Raw genomic sequence first — 16,927 nt, forward strand, 5'->3', positions numbered from 1 at the left:
AGGTAATGGTACAGTGTCTAACACACAGAAGTCATGCAATAAACCTTTATTAAGTGAGTAAATAAATGAATAATTAACAAGATTGAGTAATCAGTTGTGGCTCAGTACTAGATTAATAAATAAAAGACAACTGAACTAATTTGAAAGAGATTAGTAAATTAAGTTTCTAAGAGTAAGAAATTACTAAAAGCCTTAGTTAATGGTACAATAATAATAATAATAGTAGTAGTAGAGCAAGCCTTAGAGGATTCAGACAATTTCCAGTAAAGATTTCCTGGCTGGTCCGGTTCAGCATATGACAAGCCCCATGGTACCACATTCAAATACTGAAACTCCCCCTAGTGGGCTTGGTGAAGCACCCTGCACTTGGCAAGCTAGGTCCTTTGGCTGCCTTCTGGACACCTGAAAACTGCAGTCCTCCCATTTGGGTATGGAGTAAATGATATGAAAACCTCATGGGATCTTTTGAATTTAAAGTGTATAACTTAATCCAGTATTTCATCCCCACAAAATATTAAAATTTCATATACACTGATTATTTGACGTCAAATGACCACAAAATTAAAATACCTTACTCATGTTTTACTTCATTCTCTCCAACTCATTATAGGAATAGATATAGTCCTTGGAAAGTATCTCAAATTTCTTCTGGAGTTGGTGTTTTTGTTTGTTCCTATTAAGTGGCACAAAATCTATACTACACTATCTCTTGTTTTGAGATGGTGGGTTTCATTTTTATTTAGCTAGGATAAATGAATTTGTTTTTTAAACATACCTTGATTTGTACACTAAAATAAAGTATCATAATTTAACTGTTTGCTCATAATGTTTGCTCGTTTTTGTTTCTAATACTGTCTAATATGGTTAGGATTATACAATAGCAAATGTTTATTTTCAGTGAAATGACTGATCTAGAAATATTAGCAATAAAATGTAAAACAATCATGCGTTCAACTGTGTACAACACATGGTGTTCATGGGGACAGAAATGTAAGGACTGAATTTTCTGGAAGCAAATGCAGCTAATGCAAATTGAACAAAAAGATGAATTTATTTCTTGTAAGATTTAACCAGATATATACTTTTAAGGAACTATTAACAGCAGAAGTATTTAACAAGGCAAAGTCTAGTGTCATAGAAGAAATACTGGGCAAAAGTCCACAATCTGATTTAATCCAAGTTGTGGTTATTCAGATAAGGTCCTCCCAGAATAGACCTTGAGACAAGACAAGTATATCCCATGTCCACTAATAGACAAGTATATCCTATGTCCATTAACAGAGAACATAGGATTTCCCGTCATGTCAGATTGGAAACGAATCTGACTAGTAACCAGGAGGTTGCAGGTTCGATCCCTGGGCTCACTCAGTGGGTTAAGGATCCAGTGTTGCCATGAGCTGTGGTGTAGGTCACAGATGCAGCTCAGATCTGACATTGCTGTGGCTGTGGTGTAGGCCTGCGGCTACAGCTCTGATTGAATCCTTAGCCTGGGAACTTCCATGTGCCGTGGGTGCTGCCCTAAAAAGCACACACACACACAAAAAAAATAGAGAACACAGATTCAGGAATCAAATGTTTTATAATGGGACTGTTCCCACTGGAAACCAGAAAAGGGTATGAGGAAGCAGGACAGGAAAGCTAGCTCTGTATGAGGGTGAGGCAAGTGAGGCACTAGTCTCAGGTGCTAGAAAACTCAGTAATTGAAAATATTATATTTTAATGCAATATTATAGATAAATCAAGATTAATATCAAAAAAATACATGATGAACAAAATGTTTATTTAAAAACAGAGACAGGCTGCTGAGCTGCTCTCTGTTTTATAACCCTGGGCTCTTGCACAATAGTAACAGCCATTTTCAATCAGCCTAGGGGGCCCAGCTCTCCTGCCAAGTAAGCATCCTGACAATAGCATGCAAAGAGATTCAACAACACAGGACTTTATATTTAATCATTCAACATATAGTAGCTAATTCCACTTGGTTTGAAATATGGGAGACGTATCGTGGTAAATATACATATAGGTACATATTCTTCCTTTTGCCTCCAGTTCCAGCTGGGTCAACATGATACAACAAGGAAAGGAAAAAAGCTAAGCAAGGTACAACTTGAGAGTCCCAAACTCAGCCTAATCCCTTGAGAGAAACTGGAATACAAATTACAGTCAGCCCTCTGTATCCAATCAATGTTCCCTATTCATGGCTTCCAAAAACTACCATTGAACATAACCCTGTGGATCCAGAGGGACCAACTGTACTATACCATTTTGTGTTAGCAACGTGAGTATCCTCATAATTTTTTGTCCACTGGTGAGTCCTAAAACCAGTACCTCATGGACACTGAGAGATAGCTGGAGAAATTAAAGTTTGTTCATCTTGAGTCAACGGATTTGGGATTTTATCCTCCCATACCAGCAAAGCATTGGCAATAAGGGACCTCCAGGAGAAGGTGAAACAGACTCCCAAGGGCTTCAGATTTCCAATAGACATGCCCAAGGACAGTCCTTTCAAGAAGGGTTCAGGTGCAAATAGTCCTTAAACAGCAAACCTCGCAGACTGTGAGAAAAAAAGATCTGGCCAGGGCAACAATTTCTTTCTTTTTTTTTTTTTGTCTTTTTAGGGCCACACCCACGGCATATGGAGGTTTGTAGGCTAGGGGTCGAATTGGAGCTGTAGATGCCAGCCCACGCCACAGCAACGTGGGATCTGAGCCATGTCTGCAACCTACACCACAACTCACAGCAACGCTGGCTCCTTAACCCACTGAGAGAGACCAGGGATCAAACCCTTGTCCTCATGGATACTAGTCAGGTTCATTAATCACTGACCAACAATAGGAACTCCAATTTCATTTATTTTAGGTGTCTATTGAATTTATTTTGTGACTTTTGTCAAGCAATTTAAGCTCCCTGAAGATAATATCCATCTTGATCACCTCACAGATTTGGTATAAATAACAAACGTAAGGTAGTAAACTAACCTACTATTTTCAAATTCATTCCATTAATAGAGAACACAGACACAGGAGTCAGCAAGCGAGCCTAAAAGAGTTCTTGGTAATGATATAATATTCCAAATTACACACACTGAAATTCACACAGTATTCACAGTAGTGGTTCTCATTTTCTCTCTGGGATCCTATTTCTTATTATACCGAAATAATATTACACAATTTAGTCATGTGGTTTCCAAGCACCTACATAATAGAGAAGTAAACAAAGAAGAAGGTGAGAAACTGTTCCAGATAGTTGTACAGACAGACAGCTTGAAGGGACAGAAATGAGAAGTGGTCATCTGCCAAAAAAGTGTGAATTACAAAGATGATAAAAATCAGATAAATGACCCCAACTAGCAAATCAATTTGTATTCATTTATTATATCTATACACACAAATACATATGTTTGTACTCATCTGTTTCATTTCAAAGAATATTTTCTGAAACTTACAAGAAATTATTTTAAAGAAAGGAAGGAGTGTGGTCCAGTCATAGGGGTAAGTAGTGATGATCAGAGAATGGGGTTTGTTTTTGTTATGTTTTATTTTGTTTTTATGGCTGCACCTGAGGCATAGGAGTTCCCCAGGCTAGGGGTCAAATCAGAGTTAGCTGCTGGCCTATGCCACAGCCATGCCAATACCGCATCTGAGCCACATCTGCAACCTACACTATAGCTTGCAGCAACATCAGATCCTTAACTCATTAGGCAAGGATGGACATCTCACAGACTGTCAGGTTCCTAACCTGCTGAGCTACAATGGGAACTCCCAGGGAATGAGGTTTGTACAGTAGATTAAGAACTGAGGGATTCTTTTTTTTTTTTTTTTCTGGTCTTTTTAACTTTTAGAACCATACTCACGGCATATGGAGGTTCCCAGGCTAGAGGTCCATTCAGAGCTGTAGCCGTCAGCCTATGTCACAGCCACAGCAATGCAGGATCTGAGCCATGTCTGTGACCTACACCACAGCTCATGGCAACGCCAGATCCTCAACCCACTGAATGAGGCCAGGGATCGAACCTGCCTCCTCATGGATGCTAGTCAGGTTTGCTAACAGCTGAGCCACAACGGGAACTCCAGAACTGAGGGATTCTTCACAATCACATGCCACCATGCTTTGAGAGCACCTGGCCGCCTCCCTCAACACTAGATCTATCTGGGTATAAGCTCCGGGACTGGGAGCTGGAAGATAGACACAAAATCCATTCCAATGGAGGGTGACTTTATGGTGGCAAAAGAAATAGGAGCTGTGGGTTGTGTTGGTGATGGAGTGTTCTAAGAATAGCCAGAAACTATGAGACTGCTATCGAATAATGGAATTATATTGTACAAAATACTACACACCTATAGAAAAAGGAAAACTGCTTCTTTGAGACTCAGGATTTTTCATTGATTTAAGACTTCTGGGGAATACCTAACTTAAGGAAAGATTTCAATGCAAGTGAAAAGAGTCTTAGTCAAACTCAAACAGAGAACTCAAACATTTTGCAATTTTTTTTCCTGCTATCTTAACCTGGTATGTATTATGAGATTGTTACTCTTTACAGGGCTAAATAATAGAAATTAATACCTGAGAGCAAATACCAAGTGAGAATTCATTATAGATATCTAGAGATCCTGGTTCACTTACAAAATTAAAAAAGAAAAAGATGAAAGAAAATAAATAAACAGTAAAGTGAGGAAACAGGGCAAATTGGAAATTTGCAGAAAATAATTTATGGAAGTATTTGATTTTCACGACTATGCTAAATCAGCTTAAATAATTTTTCAGTCTTTGTGACACTGTTAAAGACATAAAAGATCTAAAGTAAATCACAATGAACAAAGCTAGGGTATGTGCCCAAGTATGGCAAGGAATCTCCAGAAACTTTGACAGACAGCTCTATAAAGACTTCAGGCAAGGAGAGTACGGTAATAACCAGAAAGGAAATCAAAGTGTGATAAACAAACAAACAAAAAAAAAGTTAAAATCATGTACAAACAGAAAAAAAAAAAAGTAAAAACAAACAAAAAATGGAAATACTGTTTAAGTCTCTCAAAAGCTATCAAATGCACACTGGTTGGCCAGGAGCCACATGCAGTCCAGAGCAGAGGGATTTCTGAATAAAGCCCAATAAAATCATGTCAGAACCAGGGACAAAATGAGAGTGAAAGATAAGCAAGTCAGAAGACCCTGAACTGTTATGAGAGCTGAGATGCAATTTCAATTCAATCTTCTTGTCAACCAAAGCATAAGAGTTGTATCAGAGATCTGTGTTCCATCATATAGAAACGTTGTTACTCCTGATATTTAATGTAATTAAAGAAGAAAAAAAATTGATATTATACCTACTGTTTGCATCATCAAAACAATTTTTTTTTAAATATAGGAAGTATATGCTACATTTTTGGAGCAGTTTCTATTCAAAATACTTATCCTGAACAATACATAAATAATAATACTCTCAGATGTTTGCAAGATTCTTTGATTCAAGAAAAGTTTTTTCCCAGATTTATGAATACCTGAAAAAAATAACTGTACTCTACATGATATGTGTACAATTTTGAAAAGTCACCATGTCAAAATCGCATACGTGATCTTAAAAAATATGAGGAACAGACAGACCTATGTTGCTGGCTGTACAACATTTAAATTTAATGTTTATAAATGTGTAATTTTATGATTCGATATTCATTCATTTCATAATAGATTAATATATTGAGATATTTCCAAATAATGTAAATAACAATTGCTTTTGATTGCATACCATTCCTGAATTAAAAACTGGTTTGCCATGCAAAGGGAAAAGGAAATAAAAGTCTACAGACGAATTAAATAATCAGCTTTTCTGTGTATATGAAGATTGTCAATTTCAGGATCCTTCTGCATGCAAGTTATATAAATATCTTCTAGTAATTGTTGCAAAACTGTTTATTTGAGCAGCAATAAGTTAACAGCATGCTCTTTCCCCCTGTCCCTTTCGGCTCCAGCTCCCCCAGGGTCTCTCTGTGTGTTAGGTGATTAGTATGGTTTCCAGATATTATGACAGCATGTCAAGGATACAATTTTACTTTATATTGAGGAAACATTTGCTTTTATATAATCGGTACATTTAAATGAATTAGAACAGTAGGTTTGTTTTCCTTGTGTTTAATTTTTTTACACTTGTTTTTCCATTCAATAAATAGCCAAAAGCATGCATGGGTAGACCTGAAGGGGGTACTTATTCCCTTTGCTGAGAAAACTGACCTTTGTAAAATTCAGTATCCTCTTTTAACCTCTGCTGTAAAGAAGCATGTTAAAAATGCAGGGACATTGCTCCATCCCATTTGATTCAGTACGACATCAGATCATTATGATGGACATTGAAATCTTAAAAATTCACTTGTTTATGGCACAGAAAAATCTGACTCAACAAAGAAAGACAGAAAACTTCCAGAAAGAAAGCCATTCAACATGCAAAATGATCTGCCAGGAAAACAGTAATATTGTCATAATGCCTCTCTAGTATTTTGCAGAATTATCAGCAAGCACCTCAAAAAGTCATAAATAGTAAGGTTTTCAACATGTAGTCTACAATACCAGAAAAGCTGCTGTATTTTTCTGCATATTTTCTCCTTACATGTTCTGTCATCCTAAATACTCAGAATAGACACTTACTCAATTTAGTGCCCTGATCAAGCTTCCTCATATTTTTTTTCCTGCATTTGAGCAAGATGCCATGAGCATACTATATATTACCCATGCCAGATCAGACAAATGTCAGACTAAAGGAAAAGCCAATTGCTTGCTTCTGCGCAAAGTAGTGAGTAAAGAGAACCAATCCGCATGAATTCTGTTGATACTAAACTAAATTTAGACCCAAGTAGCCCAAGTAGCTGCCTTGGCTGCCCTTATTTTCATTGATTAAAGGTGCTAAAGACCTTTAATCTATTAGGATGAAATTACTTGATAAAAGTTTAAAATAAAATGAGGAAAAAATGTATTTTAATATGTATTCATGTTTCCATTACCAGAGAGCCTTCATTTATAAGGGACCTCTACTTACACAATGAATTGAATTATTTCCCGCTAATTTCACTACAGATCTTGTTTTCCAACCATTCATTCATCCATTCAATGATTTATCAAATGTCTAATATTGAAGGGCAGTGGGCTAGTATTTGAAGTTTAATAGCAAAAACAAGACACTGTTCATTAGGACAACAAAATTTAACACAAAGGCTAAATAGGTGAAAAATGTCAGTATATTATAATAAATGTTCCAATAGGAGTATATGCACAAGTTCAAACCAAGAAGAATAAGAAAGTAATTCTGCAAATAGGGAAAAAAACCACCCAATTTTTGATTTGAAGTATATTCTGGGGTTTTCCAGGCAAAATGGAAATAGAAGTAAGGGAGCTAGTCAGGAAAAGGGAGCATCAGTAACTGGACAAAATGCACATGTTTTTCAAACAACTTGAAGCAAATACATAGAGATTGGGAAATTTTAAGCAAAAGAGTATATGATCAGAATTATGTATAAGAAAGGCCCCTCTAAGTCTTCAGTAGAGAATGCACTGAATTTTACTGGGACGTGAAGTGTGGAGGATCTGCACAAAGTCCGGGATTGCCAGAGTCATAGGGAGACAGGGATTTAAGAGCTATTAAGAAAACAGAATAAGAAAGAGGTGAGGGAAAGAGAAGAAATAGTCTCAACTTCTAGATTTCTGATGCTGTCTACTGACTAGGAAATTATGATTCAAAAGTTCTAGATTTCAGCTATAAAATGAGTAAGAAGAGAAAATAAAGTGGCACAACGCAGGAAAAATATTTCAATTATTATTATCATCATAATACATAATCTTAAGAGATTAATCTAGTTGACATCCCAAAGCCGACCTTGATTTTAGATAACAAACCAGTCTGGTCATCAGTAAAAGTAGATACTTAGTGATATTGATCAACAAGAGTTTACTATGATTTACTAATCTGAGAACCAGCAATACACCCATTTATCAATAGTAAGACTTCAATAGGTCTTCCTCATCCTCCGTAAATGAATTATGAATAAAACAAAACCAAAAGCTGTTTAAGAGATAACAAGAATTAAAGAATTTGCAGCAGATGGTACCAGCTGTGCACATTTAATTTCAGCTCAAACAATCTGCCAAACAGTTAGAACTACTTTTGCATGGGAAATTGGAGTGTCTCAGAGCCAAGGAAGAAATCAGAGAGTAGTCTTTCTGGCATTAGTTATCAAACCTTTTATTATAATAAATGTTAGTGAACACAAACCTTCTTTCCTTTCCCTGTGCTCTTTGCACTATGTGCATTCCTTCTTCTTCCTCTCTCTCTTCCTCCCTCCCTCTCTCTCACTTATAAGCCTATATAACCTACACACATACATATTCGAAGTTTCCATCAGTTAAACAAAGATTAAACTCAGAGTTAAGTAGTCAATATGTTATAATCTATGCATTCATCAAACACGTATTAAAGTGAACAGTATAAAAAAAGTTTATTGTGGACTTTTTAAAGATATATTTTAAACAAATCCTAACATGTTTCGATACATTGACATGAATAGTAAATAACAAAGCAAAAGTAGTATAAATGTCATAAGATAATATACATAGATTTAATACATATATGCTTATAGTCATTGGAATAGACAAATACAACATGTTTGGAGAAAATAAGACCTGAACTCAGCATTGAAATTAGGAATTTGGATAGGTGAATGAAAAAGAAGCAAGTATCAGGATCCAGGTGAGCAATACCAAGTAAGGTTCAGATGCAGAATGCAAATACACACCAATACCAAGTAAGGTTCAGATGCAGAATGCAAAGTGTGCATCGACCAGAATTTGCTCACTAGAAGGAGGAAACATCCATGAACAGCGGCTTGATTATAAGATTTGAGACCATCAATTTATCCTGAAGATAATGATAATGGAGAGCCATGAAGTTTTGTTTGAGAAGGTAGGAGCAGTGAGGAAGTGATCATACTTGCACTGAGTGCATGACAGAATGAAGCAGAAGCTGCAAGCCTGAGGAGAGTGCGAGTAACTAGGAGATCCTTGCAGTAACACATCCATGATGTAGTTAGCACCTGAGCTCACAGAATGGCAGTAAAATGGAAAGGAAGGTGGGGAGTCTAATGTAAAGGAGGTATTTTCAGATATTAGTGTTTGACTCCACCACAGACATAAGAAAGAGAGAGGTGTAAAAATGAGGTTTTGACTCTGAGTAGTTGGGATGCAGAAGGCAGTGATTACAGAGAACTTTAATCAGAGGGAGCAAGTTTAGGGAGGGAGGAGTATATGGAAGAGGATGAGTGCAATAATAGCTACAATGTGTCTGAGATGTTAGGGAAAGAACAAAATGTACACAGTTATGGCTCTAGCTGCGGCTTGAGAGATTTATGTAAAACATTCTAAAAGAGGTGACAATATAAGAATGCATCAGCATTTTGAAGTAAAGGAATATTAATGAAAACTTATGTGTAGGGATAGGAAGAAGAGCTTGTGGAGAGGATGGGAAGAGAAGCAAGATCAGACTTTTTGCCTTATGACAGCTCTTACAGTTTGAAATCAAGAAGTTGGCAGGATAGATTCCTTTCGGAGGTTCTGAGGGAAAAACTGTTCCCTGCCATTCTCCTAGTCCCTGGTGACTGCCAGCACTCTTTGGCCTCCCTTGGCTGGTAAACCGAATCACTCCAATTTTTGCTTCTTTTTTGCATTGATTTCTCTTAGAGTCTCAAGTCTGTCTGTCTCTCTGTCTATCTCTCTCTCTCTTTCCAATGGACATTTGCCTTTGGATTTAGGGTCCCACCCTAAATCCAGGATGATCTCTTCTCAAGAGATTTATCTTGGTTACATCTGCAAAGACTCCTTTTAAAAATAAGGTTACATTCATATTCACAGGGGTCAAGATTTGGAAGTATCATTTTGGGAGGTGCACTATTCAATCCATTAGAAGTACTCTGAAAAGGTATAGAGTGATAAGGGTGTATATGGTAACTTCTGTCATCATCACACCTCTTGAGAGTGTTAGCAAAAGCTCTGTGAAGTAAATAGTTATTCCCATTTTACAGATGAAAAATTGAGGTGATTATAAGGTGATAGTTTTTTAAGCCTAAAGGTGATTTCAATCCCAGGTTTTTGTTACATTTTGTTTTGTTTTGTTTAATCTAAAAGGCATTACTGTACACTGCTCTAGACACAGAAAAGCATGTATTTTATTGTTTTACCTTTGGAAAGGAAGAATTTGCCTTCACACACCATATTCCTTCCCCCACTCCTTTATGATCACTGAGATTTCTAATCAAGAAGAGTTGTTTGCTGATTATTTTATCATTGTTGTTTGCTTGTTTGCTTTAATGGTGTTTTGCTTGTTTATTTGTTTTGATTAGAAACAGGCAAAGCTAGTCGGGAAAAATAAGGATCAAGAGTCTTTTTGTCCCAAGAAACACACACTCTAAAAAACTGAAATGGGCAAATAATTGATAACCACATTGCAATTGTTGGATAGCCTAACCCTCTAAAAGATGCTGTTGCTATTTTATCTATAGAGAAATCTTTTGTCATGCACTAGATTCACTGCCCATTCTAGACGTGAAATCTCCAAAATCCAGATTAGTATTCATATACTGGATAATGGGGTAAATTCTCTATGCATTTGAAAATGTAGTATTTGTTCATAGCATTACCATAAATAATCAGAGACAAACAAATCCAGATCTACCTACTTATTAACACTCCATATTTATCAATATTAATAGTATATATTATGTATTTTATTCACTACATATTCATTAATATTAAAATACATTATTTAATAATTCTTCAACCTTATTTAGTATGTCTATAATAAATGCCTGGTGATTTCAATCAGCTTGAAAGGATAAACTGACTCTTTTTATAAACCACTGCATACAAAATAACAAAAAAATAGATTTGCTTATTGAATGAAGCAATCCACTGATTTGCTCTAAAAAATGTGCCACTGGGGGTTTACTTGAACTGACCAATCATTACAGTCTACTAAAAAGAAAGAAAATATAGAAAATATTTGCAAGGATACGTATTGTCTCCCAAGTCCCACTTCTCCTTGGCTAATTTTATGTTTCTGGCCTCATCTGTCATGTCTTTACCGCTTAACCATATTGACCAAATCCTAAATATGTTTATAGAGTTTCTAACATTACTTAACAATATTTCTGGAAAATAGCCTCTCTACCAAGATATTTTTCTCCCAAACATCCCCAGATGATTCTAGAATGGGCTCAAAGGTATATCCTTGAAGTTTCTCAATTTCCCCCAGCTATAAATAATCTCCCACAATCTTGGTGTTTTATAGGCCTCTCTCTTAAAGTGATAATACTATATCGACATTCATTATTGTTATTTGAGAATATATTCTATCCCTTCCATTACATTGTAAGCTCCCTGAGAATAATGTGTAAATCTTGTTTTTGTTTCCTGATAATAGGAGCTCAAAATGATTTCTTAAATAAATGAATGAACACAGAGATGAAAATGATACTTGCAATGCAAAGAATAAAGATGAAATTGATCCCTGTCCAGATGGGACAGCTACTTGTACTTACAGTCCAAATTGGATTATGTGTAGCCAAACCAAAATCAGCTGCATTGATTTTCTTTATTTCTATGGCCAAAATGATCCTTCTAAGTCAAGGTCACTGTTATCTTCCTCTGAAGAAAAGATGCTGATATTGTTTGGCTTCCTATACTCTTATTCTGGGAAATATTTAAGTATTTGTTAAATCTGGATAAATTTGAAAAACCATGAAATAACAGTTTTCAGTAATCATTTGGGAAGATTAAACACTGGGTCAAATTATACAGTAATGAATATTCATATTTTCAATATGGTTCAGACACGAGCACATGTATCCACATATATGGAATATGGCCTACAAATTTGTCAAACCTCCAACAGTTATATTATTAATTTCCCCTAATTTATAACTATTTAGGAAAAAAACCTGACAAATTATATTTACAAAAAATTAACAAATTCTTCTTTAATATCAGCAAAACTACTTCACCATCTAATGAAAGGAAATTCCAAGCACAGGTGACATGTACTTGCCTTCTACCCAAGGGTGGTGTTTTGCTTGGTTAGGGCTTCTGGGATTACAATCAAATATTATTTAAAGCTTTCACCTTTCCAGAATTAAGTTTCAGTTATAGAATTGTTTACTGCTAGGTTCAGGTTTCTCAGCAAAACTTCATAAAACTGATGTTTAAGTAGATAAATGAAACAGAATATAAAGAAGGTCTCATACTACCTAATATATGAGAGACTAACTAGCAAACTGCAAAATAACTGTGGTAATGGTTTACTGAACTCAATATTCGAATATATGCGGTTATATCAAGAAATGATAATCAGTTTTGAAGATGAGCAGAAATGTAGATGATAAAAAAAAGTCAAAAATTTTAGGAGATAATGAGTTTATTGGCAGATTAACTTCAGGGCACAAAATCAAATATGCATTGGATTTTGATAGTGATGTTGATAGATTTGGTATCTTTTGAAATCCACTCATTTGATTTATGTTTCCCAGAATACATTTGGTTTATGTATTCTCAAGCGCATTTGAGGCTAATATCACCCTATTAGAGTTAAAGAAATGATGATAAAAAGATCTGCTACACTGGGAATTGAGACTTAGATCATGTCAGGAAAACAGCTTTATTATATAGGAAAACAAGAGATCTGGATTATCCTGTTTGTTCAGCAAAACTATCTTTTGCTTAACGTCCCCCCGCCCCATGCTTCTAAGTACAGACAAGTTTAGTGACAGAAGGCCCAGGGTAAGCAAGAAAGTAGAATATAGCTCAAGAAAAACAGAAAGGTCTTTAAATATTCTTTCAATTCTTATCTCTTTTCTCTTAGGGTCATTACCCACATGTCCCCCAACTATTTACCATGGTTCTCCTCTTTCAGGAAAATGGGCTCATGTCATTTATATTAAACTATTTATATGTTATATATTATATTGTCTATATTTAAGAAGGCACCGATTAAAAAAATGAATGCTAATGTACTAAATTTATTATATATGGGGCTCATGTCAAAAAAGAGGTTTTTTGGAGTTGAAGTATGATTTGTTTGGATACAACAACAGATACTGCCTTCAGTTTTAAGACTTTTCTGTTCTCTCATTGTTTAAAATACACTATTATTACCCTTATGTGACATAGAAACTTTGGTCTTTGACTTTCTTAACGGGGTTAAAGCATAAAAAGACTGAAATGCTTGTTAAATCTCACTATTAATGAAACTGAAAGAGGAGTCAGGGTGTGAGAGGAATGAATGCCTAGGAAGGTGCACTTAGTAACACTTCCACCAGGCTCATCTCCTCCTCTCAACAATGTTTCCTGATTAACAGCAGGACAGATACTTTTACTCACTTGATAATTTATCTTCTTAAATATGATTGCTTAAAGAAAAGTTACTTTATTATGGATATCACATCTCTTTCTTTTCTCCTCAACCAAATAGGAGCTATTGCAAATGGAAATACATAGAGTTGAGTTAGCATTCCCTCCTTAGTCTAGAATCAACATTTAAATTCAAATGTTTTATTTCTCAGAAATTGGGGAGGTCAGATATGATGGATCCAAGAATGGACATTTAACTAGAAAACTGAGAAAATGAGCTCTTCCTTTTTCCCCTACTCTCCTGGCAACAAATGCCAAATAAAAACTGTGAACAAACAGGAAACGGCCTGCTTCATTATTTTTAAATCACTAACATTTTCATCTTACTCTAACTAGTCCCCTCACCAACGGATCCATAGATTTGAATTTGAGCCTTTTAATTAAAAAGTTTATCTCTACAATCAATGGACATTCACCACTAACAGGCAGGAACACTTCTATAACAAAATAAATACTGTATTTGAACAAAGTAAGTTCTTCATGTAAACCTGTTTATCTATGACATGCATTAAGGAAAACAATAAGTTCATGACTCTGTCAAAAAATATACGTAATTCTTTTCAAAATTAAAGGTAACCTCTTCTGAAGTCTTTATGTTTTTTTTTTTTTTCCCTCAGCATACTCATTCTATTTTCACCATTTTTTCAGTGATTTTGCCCATGTGATGCTACAGTGGAGTATATGCAATATATATCAGGACCTGATTAGTACAAAACAATTTTTTTGAAAAGGTGCTTATTTCTCCCTTCTAAGTGCCAACTAAGCCTTGTGTTAAGATCAGGCTTCACTGCATTGTGTAAGTATTGGGGGTGGGGTGGGGCACTGTAAAGGAATGGAAATCTGGTCCTTCCAGTTTAAAAAACCTGTCCATTTCTGATCTAGACTCTTTGAAGAGCTCTCCAGGGTACTTCATCATTGTGATTGTCTTGATGACCCTGACCAAGTCACTTTTCCCCCTGACCTGTAAGTGAGAAGATCAATAAGCTATAAGATTTTTTTTAAGGAAAAAAAGGGGAGAAATTTTAGTAACTGCACAATATTTTCAAAGTTTTTCTGTGTGTGTGTGTGTGTGCACACACATGTGTGAGTGTGTGTGTATACATAATTTGATCACCTTTAAATTATGCTGTGTCTGCTTTTGTTGTTGTTGTTATCAGAATACTTTAAAACACACATCTTTGGGAGCTAGCATAGGATATTGGCAAGTATCCATGGGCAAGGATATCAACTCAGGAATTTGACACCATAGATTCATATTTCCTCTTAAATATATTACCTCAGGCAAGGCAAGATAGTTAACTTTTGTGTATATCAACGTCTTCAGCTAGAAAATAAGGATAATTGTAGCACTTACCACAGCAAGTTGTATAAAGATGGAATATGATAGGCTATGTAAATATAATATAATATCAGGCATACAGTAAGTACTTAATGTTTGCTCTTGTGTTAGCTATTTTTCTCTATCTTCTTTTTTATAACAGTTTTAAACAAATCTATGTACAACTGTGCTGCTTTCCTACAGATCAGCTGAGACAGATGATTTCTTCCACCCAAATTTAGATGCTATTTTTCCTTCTGGAAAATTGAGGAATTTCTCACCCAGGATTTTGGCTGATAATGTTGTTTCTGGGATACTTTTGGAAATGCTCCCTTGAAGAGGAGGCAAGAGCATGATCCAGTGCTAAATGTACTGGACTACATGTCAGGGCTCTTGGTGATGACCTTGAATAAACCACTTCATTTCCTCATAACTCAACTTTTCCCATCTGTAAAATATGATTTTCCATCCTGTCTCAGGAGCCTTAATGCAAGTAAAAAATAGTTTGTGGTTTATTATGAGAGAAACTATAGTATTGTTCAATGTACTCTAAGCTACCAGATAAATGTTTTAACAACTTCACATTGAAATGATAGGCAGGATTCATTTAGGGAAAGATAAATGAATCATAGGATTAGCATGTTTGACAATGAATATTAGAAACTGGTATCTTATAGTCATGATGGCCTCATAGTCAAAGTCTATTTTTGCACAATAGTTACTGTTAAAAATACTCCTGACTTTTGAGAAATAAAGTTTTGGGGTACAAAGTCCTCCTGCCTGGATATATATGCGTATATTTGAATAGATTACATACACCCAAGATTTTTGTTTTCCTTTAATAAAAAGTGAAATCAGTGGAGGTAACTAACCTCTGCACACTTGGTAAGGAGGATTTTGTCCAGTGTCCTCATTAAGTCCATGGACCTGTTTGCATCTAACTCCTTGTTCATCCAGCAAAGGCAACAGCAGCAGCAGCAGCACACCCTGACATCTTGACTGAAATCAGTGCCAGAGCTGCCACCAAGGTGGCTGAGCAGGCTAATGACGTTTTCAGTGTTGATCCTCCCAATCTCGGTCTAGTCCCAACCTTGTCTCCCACTCCCTTGGAATCTGCATATGCGGACAATAAAAGAAAGCACTGGTGGGAAGGAACAGTATTCTACCACATGTTTCTTAATGTACCTCTCCAAATTTAATGAGGTCAGTCGGGTGTCTACAGCTTTTGCCTCTTGCTAATGCTCCCTACCAGGAAGAGAAATCTCTTTTTCTCTTCTCTCTCTCCCTCTTCTTTCTCTCAAACAGGAACATACACACATTGCAGACCCATACGCATATATACTGCACAAACACACTTGGGAAAACACCCACGCATGGAAAATCACACTATCTGTCATTTCCATAAACACACACTCTTCCCCCTCCCTGTAACACGCGCGCGCGCTTACACACACACACACACACACACACACACACATTCACTCACTGGGAGAATCACAGACCCACACAAAATGCCACGTACCCGGAGAGCTCAGAATCCTTCCTATGTCTGCGGATTGAACCCACACACCACATTCGCCTCTAGACGCTTGCTCTGTGCCTCTTTACCCAAGCAGAACTCCCTCCAGATGCAATAGCTTTGCTCTCCTGAGCAGGCAGCTCCATGTTGAGCCCGGGGACAAAATCTGGCCAGGGTAATCGTGTAGTGTGCGGGACGGGAGCCATCATTGTGGGCAATGTGGAGAGCTGCAAACTCAAATTGGGCAGTCCTCTTAAACGAGCCCTTTAGTTAAACACTAATCCCCCTGATACCCTTTGACATGCAAATGATGACGGAAGCCTTTGCAATTATCTATTTCAGGGCTACTGCTGCAGCCCTCCCCTTCCTGAAATGGTATCAGATTCCCTAAAAGGTCAGATCTTGAATCCGGCATCTAGTCTAAGGAACTCGTCAGTTGTAAGATCTGGGCTAGGACCAACCAAAAAAGATTAGGAAATTGGCATACTAGAGCAAAACTATCTGGTCTCCGGACGAAGCTCCCCTACACCTTGGGATGAGGGAAATAGGGTACCTTTTAAGATATGAAAGAGAAGTGGGAGGCTTATGATGGCCAGTAGATGGCGCAAGAACTCTTCCCTTGTGCAATGTTAACCCTTGAGTGGTGTGTGGCGCTGCCA

The sequence above is a fragment of the Phacochoerus africanus genome, chromosome 6 (assembly GCF_016906955.1).
Source record: "Phacochoerus africanus isolate WHEZ1 chromosome 6, ROS_Pafr_v1, whole genome shotgun sequence".
Lineage (NCBI taxonomy): Eukaryota > Metazoa > Chordata > Mammalia > Artiodactyla > Suidae > Phacochoerus > Phacochoerus africanus.